The following is a 10,544-nucleotide window of genomic DNA, read 5'->3' on the forward strand; positions in this document are numbered from 1 at the left end:
ACACATCCTTCTCCCAAAGTCCTATGTCGAATAATAAACACTTTTTTAAACATCTATGCACATATAACTCATTTTTTTCTACACTTGTATATACACGTTAATTAAACGACGTCAAACCGCATTTTTGATTAGATCTTGATGTCTACACCAACTACATTCATATTTTTAGGGCTTTATTGAATGATAACTTCAACTATAGTTAATGGAACACGATGGCTCGATCTCACCAAAAACCTTAACGTGCGAAGCTTCCACAGACGGTCACTTGCGAGTATTCTCAATAGGGAGTTTTCGTAGATCGTTTCCGCTGTCCCGCAACGCTCTCCGCAAGCAGTTACGCTAGCCGGAACTCCACAGTCAAGGCCATCGGCGCGCCGGCGCAGTAGCGGCTGCTTCGTTGCGGAGGGCTTAGCGGAGGTGGAAACGCGGTCTACGAAAACTCCCTAATGTGAGACTTCAGAAGCTTTCGCTTGCCATAGGGAGCTTGATTTCGACTACAGCACTGCACGGGCCCGGAAAGCGCTGCTGTGGGGAGAGGTTGACTTACAAGATGACGTGTTACGTGGTCACGTAAGATGGCGTCATTTCGTGCACCGTGATCACGTAAGATGACGTCATTTCGTGTAACGAGATCATGTAAGATGACGTGTTTGTGTCACGTGATCACGTAAGATGACGTCAGTTCGTATGAACTGACGTCATCTTACGACAACGCCAACAACATTAGTGCCGTCCGGAACCATTGACCTTAGAAACGCGCCTCTTCGCTTGAAGAGCTGATATGCGTTGATTGTTATTTGTTTCTTTTGCCTACTACAGACCATTCAAAAACTCGCCTTCTGGGTGACACCAACTTCGTCTGCTGGTCTGTGAAGCGCGTTCGAGCGTGCGCAATACCTCTCTAGGCCGAAAGATTGTACACTGAGTATGCGTTCACAGCTCAATGACTTAGGCATTTTTCGTCAGGATGGATGCTCCCACGAGAAGAGCGTAATGGATATGTGAATAGAATTGGAAATTTGAAAGGTTCTTGTCCAATCGCATTTTTCTTTGGTTATCAACGCTTTTTAGCGTCATCACAAGACGTTCAACCCATAATACACTGGTGATTAAAAAATAAGCACCGAAAAACATGCACCGATTTTCGCTCAAAAATAAACACCGGAAAAAACATACCGTAATCATTACCCATGTCACCTTTTTGGGTGATAAGTGAATTTCCAGAAGAACAGCCCCTAGGAATACCCTGACTACAGAGCAGGCGACCCGTTTTTCCCCGCGTTAGATTGCGGTGACCACGAATCGTACGGAGGTCACAGGACGTCCGTAAAAAATAATAAGGACGCAAACAACGATCTACTCTGTGCACGCTTCATCCCCGATTTCCACGACCCCAAGGCCGAAGGACGTTTGTGTGAAGGATAACGATAAAATAAAACTTTGCGTCAAAAAAAAAAAAGCCCGTTTTTAAAAGAAAAAAAAAAGTAGAAACAAGCACAACGCGTTGACGGACCGCGAGGTTGTGGAACACCTCGCGGTCCGCTTGCCACAGGACGGTTGTCTTCGACCCATGGCTCCAAGGTGAATTTGCCACTTGCGAAAACACGGAGACCTACCCAGCGAGAACCACGAAAGCAAGACACGCACACTGACGCCTCGGCGTGCAGAATGAAACAGGATACGGGCGCGGAATACGGCCGCGGAAGAACACCTCGCACAGTGCCGATCCGGCCGATCTCCGAACGGACGATTTCGCATTTCGTGGACAGCGAGCGCCACCGCACGGGAGAGAGAGGTACCTTAAAAACGACGAAAACAAGCACCGACACCTTGGTTCTTTATATTTGCTGTAGTTACGAAACAAATCGACTTACACGAATAATTTGAATATTATTCGATTCCGTAATAAATTTAGAAGACATTAAACGCAATACTTCTTATGTTTGAATTTAGATAATTTTGTAAATTCGCTCCGAACGCAAGAGTGCCGAATTAGCCGATTTTGACCATTTTCATGGTTTTTTACAGAATATAATTAAATTTATGATGAAACATTTGTTGCGCTTAGTGACTCGATAATGACTCAATGTCTTTAAAGCCGAAATTTTCAGGAAGATCCGCGCAGCCGTTATTATCTGAGAATTTTTTTAATTTGGTGAAAAACCTCATGTGTTCTCTATGGGGCTCTGAGGTGCGCCCCCTCTTAAAGCAAGAAATGTTTTGTAACACTACACCGAACTCAAAGCCTTTGACCGTCCATCCGTTCATCCGTCTGTGCATTTCCCTCTAAATTTAGCGGAAAAACTGACGTCACGTGACCTACACAACAATATAGCTTTCCCGCTAAATATGGCGGAAAACTGGCGTCACGTGACGTCACTTCATGTTACGTTACCTGTACACCTTGGGGTAATTGACGAAACGTGAGCTATACGTCAACTCAGTTTTCCAGCTAAATTTAGCTGGAAAATTTACATCTTGTGGCCAACACACCAGTTCAGTTTCCCCGCTACATTTAGCGGAAAAATGTATGTCACGTAACACATCTATTCCCCATAATGCATTGCATGCATTATAGAACTTTGAAGGTAACGGTCGGTGTCAAATTATTTGTGTGTGTGTGTGTGTGTGTGTTTTTAATGCTTATTAACATGTTAGGCGCTGGAGAAAATCAGCAATCCGCATTAAGTTCTTATTTTGAGATCTCTTTCGTTAACGTTCACTTATCAAGTACCGCCTGAAGGCACGATGAGGCTACACTCTACTCTTCAGAAGTCCTGCCATCAGTCTATGCTTGACAACTTCCAAGAAGATGAGCCGAGTTTCCAGCGCTGGTTTTACAGCCTCGGTTCTGCTCGGTGTGGCTCAGACTCCGCCGAAAAAGATCAAAAGCGGATGTCAAAAAGCAAAAGATGAGTCAAACCAAAGAACTTCAGTCATTCCATACTTGTACAAGCTATCGCACAATTTGAAGCAGGTGGTGCAACGTTTTGATGTACCGCTTGTATTCTCGGCACCACGCAGGTTGGCACAAGCATGCCCGCGAATACATGCCTTGCACGTGACGTCATACGGCATCATAACAGCCGCCATTGCTCCGTACCATGCGCATGCGCCTGTATCTTCTGCAGCATATATTTCGCACAATCGAATTTGTTATTCTCGGCAAGCCTTGCTGAGAACAAATTCGATGGTGCGAAATGCAAGCTGCAGAAGGTACGGTACAGGAGCATGGTACGGCGCAATGGCGACTGATGTGACGTCAATGCAAGCCATGTATAAATAAAGTGACCAAAGCTATAGGTGGTGTGCTCACGAGCAGGCCAAAAAGTTTCTGAAGTGCGACGAGTTGTTTATAATTATAATGCAATTAAATGCAAAGGTGCAAGCGAGCAGGACAAGAATGACGAAAATAATCCCTGGAGAAGGGGAACAAGGGGGACAAAGGACAAAAAATCTCCAAACACAGCTAGGTGACTGGTGAGCTTATATATAAAAATCTTTCCCTTGCGGCCGGGATTGCATAAGCCAAACAGGTCTATGCGAGTCCATGAAAGAATGCACGATCATGACCTGTCTCTGCGATCAACGACCAGAAGACATACGGCGAATTCGCGTGGTTCTTTCTGCGCGCTCCCGAGCGCTCTGTCCAGAGCGCGCGAGAAAAGGTGTGCGATGGCCTTGGGTATGCCTGATCGGCTGGTTCTTTCCGAGGGCAAATATCATGCACATGTCAGTGAACGCGCCGCTGCACTCTTCTCCTGCCATCGGAGGGCGGAGCAGCGCAGTCGTCACGTGATGCTTGGACGGGGTTCACGCGGTTTTGTTGACGATGGTCGTCTGTGGTCTGCTGTGGTGTGCGGTGGTGTGTGGGGTCCGGCATGACGGCGATGAATATCTGGTTCTTCGAAGTGATCGTACGTTCGACGGTGCAAGGATTACAATGGACGGGACGACATTCAACCATGACAAGAAAACTCGACGTGTATTTCCGGTGCTTTTACGAGATCGTCCATATCGCGGCGGTGAACCCGCTAAGCCTAACCGAAGAAGAAACAGCTCGCAAAGCTCGTAGCTGTTTTACCGGGTTTTGCGGATGCATCATCGCACCGTGACCACATGCGGCGCCGGTACTTGACGGCATGCAAAGTGTTGTAAGTTGGGCGAGTTTAGATCGGACTATGGGACAAAGACATTGTAGTTAAATGGTGTTGTGTCGCGTGTGACACGCACTGGGTTCACTGCGTGTCTTTTAGAACGTCCTCTTCTTCTTTCCTTTGTGTATAAATTCAGTTGCGAATTAGTGCTTGTGTGTTGCGTATGTTTCTCTCCCTGTCCTTGTCTTTTTGTGCGCTGTTCTGCATTTAAAAAATAATTTTCCCCTTTTTAGAGAGATACGGAAACGAAATGTTTGCACTTATTTCTTCTTGTACACTCTCAAGAAAAAAGGGTGACAAAAGGTGTATTCTTACACCCTTTGTCCCATATAATACAGCCCCAAACTTCAATTCGACGTACAGCGCCCTACAGTCGAACAGACGGCCCGAAATTTTACGAGGGGCTTGATAGCCGTGTGGTACAACTTATTAAAATAGGTAATGCACGTTTTACTGGCAGCAAGAAAAATAATCGGGGTTTTCTTGGCCCTACTGTAAAAACTTGGTGTTTTGTTTATGTGGTCCTTGATACGTACTTTAGCTATTTAAAATGTTGTACCACTCGGCTATCAAGCCCCTCGTAAAGTTTTGGGACCTCTGCTCGACTGTAGGGCATTGTACGTCGAATTGAAATTCTGGGGTGTATTATATGGGAAAAAGGGTGTAAGAATACACCTTTTGACACCCTTTTTTCTTGAGAGTGTAGATGTAGTCTATGTTATGCCGGCAGCTCAGAGACACTAATCTAGACTAGTGTTTCTGAACTGTCGGCAGAAAAGTCAAGAAAACTAAATTTAAGACGAGTTAACAGATTTTAATACTGCGTCTGGTGGCGGTTTGTAAAGTACGATGCCGCCACTTCATGGATGAAGAAAGAATAAAACAATAAAAACAGGAACAACACAACTTTGTGATGTGATGTGGTTGTGTTGTCCCTGTTTTAATTGTTTTATTCTTTCTTCATCCATGACATGTCTAGCGTGTCTGCTGACGAAGCATTTAATTGTTTTCTTGAAAGGTTTAAAATGATATATGACCGCTGCTTTCCTTATGAATTGCATAGGGTTCCTCGAAAGTCTCGTAAACCCTGGGTTACACCAGAAATAAAAAAAAAAATGAGAAATAAGAAAAATAATGTAGTACCACAGGTTTGTGCACACTAAAGATGTTAACATCTTGGTTGCATTTAAGAAACTTAGAAATCAATTAACAAAAACTTTAAGGCAGGCTAAACGCGTGTATTTCAATGATTTATTTAAATATGACAAGAGATCCGAGGTAGTGTGGGAAAAAAGTAAACGAGTTAATAAAACAAGGGTGGCATGCGGATAAAGTAACGAAAATAAAAATCGAAGGCATCGTTGTAAAAGGGGCTGCTTTGGCCGAAAAGTTTAGTGATCATTTTGCCACACTTTTCCAGAGTGTACACTGTGCGGATGCCGTTAGGTATGTCCAGAAGGTTTCACATAGTATGTTTCTGTTTTCAACTGACGAACATGAAGTATTTTCTGTTTTCCAAAGCTTAAAAAATAGTAAGAGCTCCGATATATATGATTTTCAAATTAAACTTATCAAGCATGTTTTGCGGTGGATTGTTCCTTGTTTAACATATTTTTTTAATCTAGCAATCGAGAACGGAACTTTTCCGCAAAAGATGCAGGTAGCAAAGGTATCTGTGCTATATAAAGCTGGAGATAAAAACAACCTCGAAAATTATAGACCGATTTCTGTCTTGCCGATATTTTCAAAAGCTCTAGAAAAAATAATACATCACAGGTTGTATAGTTTCTGCGAAAAGTTTTCTATTTTGACGCCCTGTCAATATGGATTTAGGAGGGGTTTCTCTACCGAACTTGCCTTGTTAAAACAAAATGAATTAATTTTAAACAATATTGAAAAAACGTTATTAACACTCGGAGTATTCATTGATTTTTCAAAGGCGTTCGACCGCATTAATCAATGCACGTTACTACAAAAGCTGCATATCTATGGCGTTCGTGGCGTTGCTCTAGATATAATTAGAAGTTATCTTAGTTATCGGTACCAGTGTGTTGAAATAAATAAAAAAACAATCTGATCTTAGGAAACAGACTGCCGGCGTACCGCAAGGGAGCATTTTGGGACCACTTCTTTTTAATCTATACATAAATGACATCGTAAATATTGATCAAAATGTGAGTCTCATTATTTACTCTGATGATACCAGTATATTCTTTTCAGGTGACAATACTGATCAGATTATAAGTGCCGCAAATATTTTTTTGGAAAAGTTAAATGCCTGGACAAATTTAAATTCATTAAAAATAAATGGCAGTAAGACAAAAGCCGTATTATTTTGATCACGAAATACAAACTGTTTCTATACGTCCATTCTTTCTCTTGGAACACACTGTATAGATATAGTTGAAAGCGTAAAAGTTCTCGGAATTATATTTAATCAATACATGTCATGGGACGAAACTCTACAACAGACATGTCAAAAATTATCGAGAGTTGTAGGTATTATGTACAAATATCGCCACATCCCCCCGATCTCGGTAATGCTCCTTATATATAATTCCCTTTTCTACTCAAAATATAATTATTGCTTCTTGTTATGGGGGAATACGACCACTACGAGCATAAAACTGCTACATACTCTACAAAAAAAAAGCGGTTCGTATTATATGTAATACTTAGTATAATAGTCATACTAGTCCATTATTTATTAAATTGAATATTGTACAGACTCCTAATCAGTATTATTATAAACTTTTTATTGCATTGAAAAGATATTTTTGCCAAAAAGAAAATATATTCATATCTATTTCCAACCTTAGGATGAGGGAGGTTACTTATGAAACTAGGTCTGCAGACGCATGGTTAGTGCCGCACTCCAGAACGAACTACGGAAATCAGACATTGAAATATATAGTACCTTGTTTTTTAAATCGCCTGAGTGAGTTGAATGTAAGAGTTTTGAGGGGGAATCGGTGGCCGAGTGGTCTAGCGCACACTAAAGTCACTGGATCCTGGGAAAGTAACGCCAAGCTCCGCGTGTGGTCGCCATCTTGGTCCATGAAATGAGCAATTTCTTCTTGACCCCTTCGTTCTTGGTGAGTCTATTTAGATTCGCTGGTGACGGGTAGTTTTATGGAGACCTTTCTTGTATACTGAGATTTTGCTACCTACACACCGGCGAAACAAGCGTACATGTTCGTACCACCTTACTGTCTTGAAATACGCAAGAGGAACAATATAATTGTAAGAGATCCATGGAGATGGGCCTGATTAATAAGTTGATCGCATACGAAGTGCCAAAGACTCTTATATTGAAGAGGAACGCTTCCAGTACGATGATGCTCCATGCTCCATGGTCGTTCTAAACCATGGCTGGTTTAGAACGACCCCCTGGAAGCTTCGAAGATTTAAATGGACCAAGATGGCGATTTCCATGGCAACGTAGGCCGATTAGCCAATCGCCTTGCGAAGTTTGGGTCGTCTGTATGTTAGTATTCGTTTGTGTCCGGCTAGCAGGTAGGGAAGGCAATAGCGCTACTTTCCCAGGATCCAGTGACTTTAGCGCACACCAGCTCGGAGCACGTGGAGCGAAAGCTCGCGCTGCAGAGATCCTGGGTTCGAGCCCCACCCCTGCCCGTTTCGATCTGGATGAGCATCGTACCGGCGTGCGGTCGTGTATCACTACTGCGTGATGCACGTTAAAGACCCCAGGCTAGCGGCTGTACCGCACTGGCTAAATTTCTCATCTACAGCTGGGAGACTCGTCGCCCCTGTGAGGCAGACCAAGTTCTAGGCTGTATAAACACACACACAACCCAATTTTTTTTTTTTTTAAGTTTTGAATGAAACCGTAAAAAATGTACGTTCCATGTTTGTGAGAGAGTGCCCCTGGAATTTGTAAACTTGGCTAAATCGATTCCTTTCCCCCCTTCCCCCTTCCCCCATCTAATGTTAGTAATTCCTATCCGGATGTTTATGAATACAATATTTGTGCTATGAATTCCCTTGATATAGAATGTGCCGGTATAGTGAAAGTCATCGCCAACCTTAAACTATCGTCATCGTGTGGAATTGCTAATATTAACTCGAGAGAGTGAGAGAGGTATGTTTATTTACAGGAAAGCAAAGAGGTCAACCTGCTTGTGAGTGCTGGTTTGCTACTTTGCGTGAAAAGGAAGAGAGCAGAGAGACAGCAGACAGAATAGAGAAGTAAAGAAAGAGTGAGATCACATATCCACTCCTATCCCCCCTCCCCCACACACATCCCACACACATACTAAAACACATATATACGCACTCAAAGATTGGCGAAAAATAAATAGCCACACGTAAATTAAAAATAGTGATGTCAGTTCACAGCTCTTGGTCCAGGCGGGTGTCCTTTAAGAACCGGAGTAAAGCGTTGGTTGCTTTGGATTCTTTTGCTACTGAAGTCCAGGGTCCTAATATATGGCAGAGCTCCATGTCCTGATCATGTATCTTCAAGGATTGTTTTAGTATTTTCCTTTGGGAACTATATAGTGAACAATGGCAGAGTACATGTTTAATGTCGTGTGTTGTTGAGCATGCTGTACAATGCGGTGAATCTACTTGGCCGATCATATGAAGATATTTTCTAGTAAAAGCCACATTCAAGCGTATTCGATGCAGCACAGTTTCTGTTCGTCGTTTTATATTTCCCGGCATTCGGAACTTTAATTCCGGGTCAATATGTTTCAAGTGCGCATAATAGTAGCATGGATCTTTCCATAGTCTGGATGATATTTCTCTCCCAATTTTTCGGACTATATCATTTGCATCTGTCCTTGACAGTGGAATTGCACAGGTATTATCAGCTTCGTGGGCGTCCCTAGCAGCTTTGTCAGCATAAATGTTGCCGGGTATGCCACTATGCCCCGGTACCCACTGTAAGACAATTTCATGTCCCTGACACCTCACATCATGGAACTTCTGCATTATGTCATATATCAGTTGAGCATTTACGTTATTCTTTCTTTTATGCATGAGTGCGCTGAGAGCGGACTTAGAGTCTACAAATATTGTCCAGTTTTGGGGGTTTTGGGTGCTGATGTACGCAGCAGCTGCCCGGATAGCCGCAAGTTCAGCTGCTGTCGAGGATGTAATATGGCTCAGTTTCGTTTTGATTGTCGTGCTAGTTGACGGAATATAGGCTCCAATGGATGATGATATAAAGTTAGTTGACCCGTCCGTATATATGTGTCGCGATGAGAGATAGGCATGATGTATATACTCAAGTGTTAGCTGCATCATAACAGGTGTTGGGGTTGCTGCTTTTTGCGTAACACCTGGGATGTTCAATTTAATGTCGATAGAACTGCACGTCCACGGTGCTTGCTGCGGAGTTTTAACTAATTCAAAAGTATTTGGAATAGACCCATGGAGTTGTGAGATGACCTTCGAAAAGCGAGCAGAGGGTTTAACCTCCGTAATATTCGCCAGATGATGTGCTTGGCTGCGCGCTTGGTGTCGTAGGTGAACTCGAATAGTTTCTTGGGTTCTGAGGATACCGGGCGAATTTTCTCTAGCTTCAACAAGAGTTCCAATGTTTGATGTGCATTTTGGTAGTCCTAGGCAAACTTTTAGAGCCTGTGCTTGAACACTTTCCAGGTCTTTCATTGACGACTTGGAGATACCATGCATGACTGAAATACTGTAGCGTAATAGTCCGACAAACAGAGCGTTGTAAAAGGTCAAAAGTGCTCTTACTGAACATCCCCATCTCGTTCCACTTATCATTTTAATAATTTGTGTGAAGGACTTCAGTTTTTTCTTTATGCGCCTGATGTGTGGGGACCATGACAAAGATCGATGTAGGGTCACTCCTAAGAATGTATGTTCTTTGACGTATTCAAGTGGTGTCCCCTCTATTAGAATGGGATATCTCCTTGTATCCTTTCTCGTGAAGGCGATAGCAGCGGATTTGGCTGGGGAGATTTGCATTCCATGTGAATGGAGGTATTTTACAGTTATATTGATTGCTTTTTGTATACGTGCTCTGTTTATATATAACGATCTGCTAGAGACCCAGAAGCAAATATCATCGGCGTAAAAAGATGTATGCACATTTTTTCGGAAGCAGTTTGACAAGATGAATTAGAGATATGTTGAAAAGAGTGGGACTCAGGACACCTCCCTGGGGTACTCCTCTTGTAACTTCATAGAGATCGGTGTCTCCATCTTCAGTGGAAATAAAGATGTGTCTACCTTTCAGGTAACCGGAGACCCACGTACATAGTCTTGTACTTAGACCGATCCTTCTCATATCTGTAAGGATGGCGTTATGATCCACAGAATCAAAGGCAGCTTTTATATCAATATAGACGGCAGTTGTTTTCAATTTGCTCGCGTTTGCTTGTTCAATGGTGG

The 10,544-nt window shown here is 42.8% G+C and overlaps 1 pseudogene; it reads right to left on the reverse strand.

Moving 5' to 3' along the window:
- Positions 1-8,429: 8,429 nt before the first annotated feature.
- On the reverse strand, positions 8,430-9,044 carry LOC121837559 (annotated as a pseudogene).
- Between the last annotated feature and the right edge of the window lie 1,500 nt (positions 9,045-10,544).

The sequence above is a fragment of the Ixodes scapularis genome, unplaced genomic scaffold, assembly GCF_016920785.2.
Source record: "Ixodes scapularis isolate PalLabHiFi unplaced genomic scaffold, ASM1692078v2 PGA_scaffold4__175_contigs__length_147842914, whole genome shotgun sequence".
Lineage (NCBI taxonomy): Eukaryota > Metazoa > Arthropoda > Arachnida > Ixodida > Ixodidae > Ixodes > Ixodes scapularis.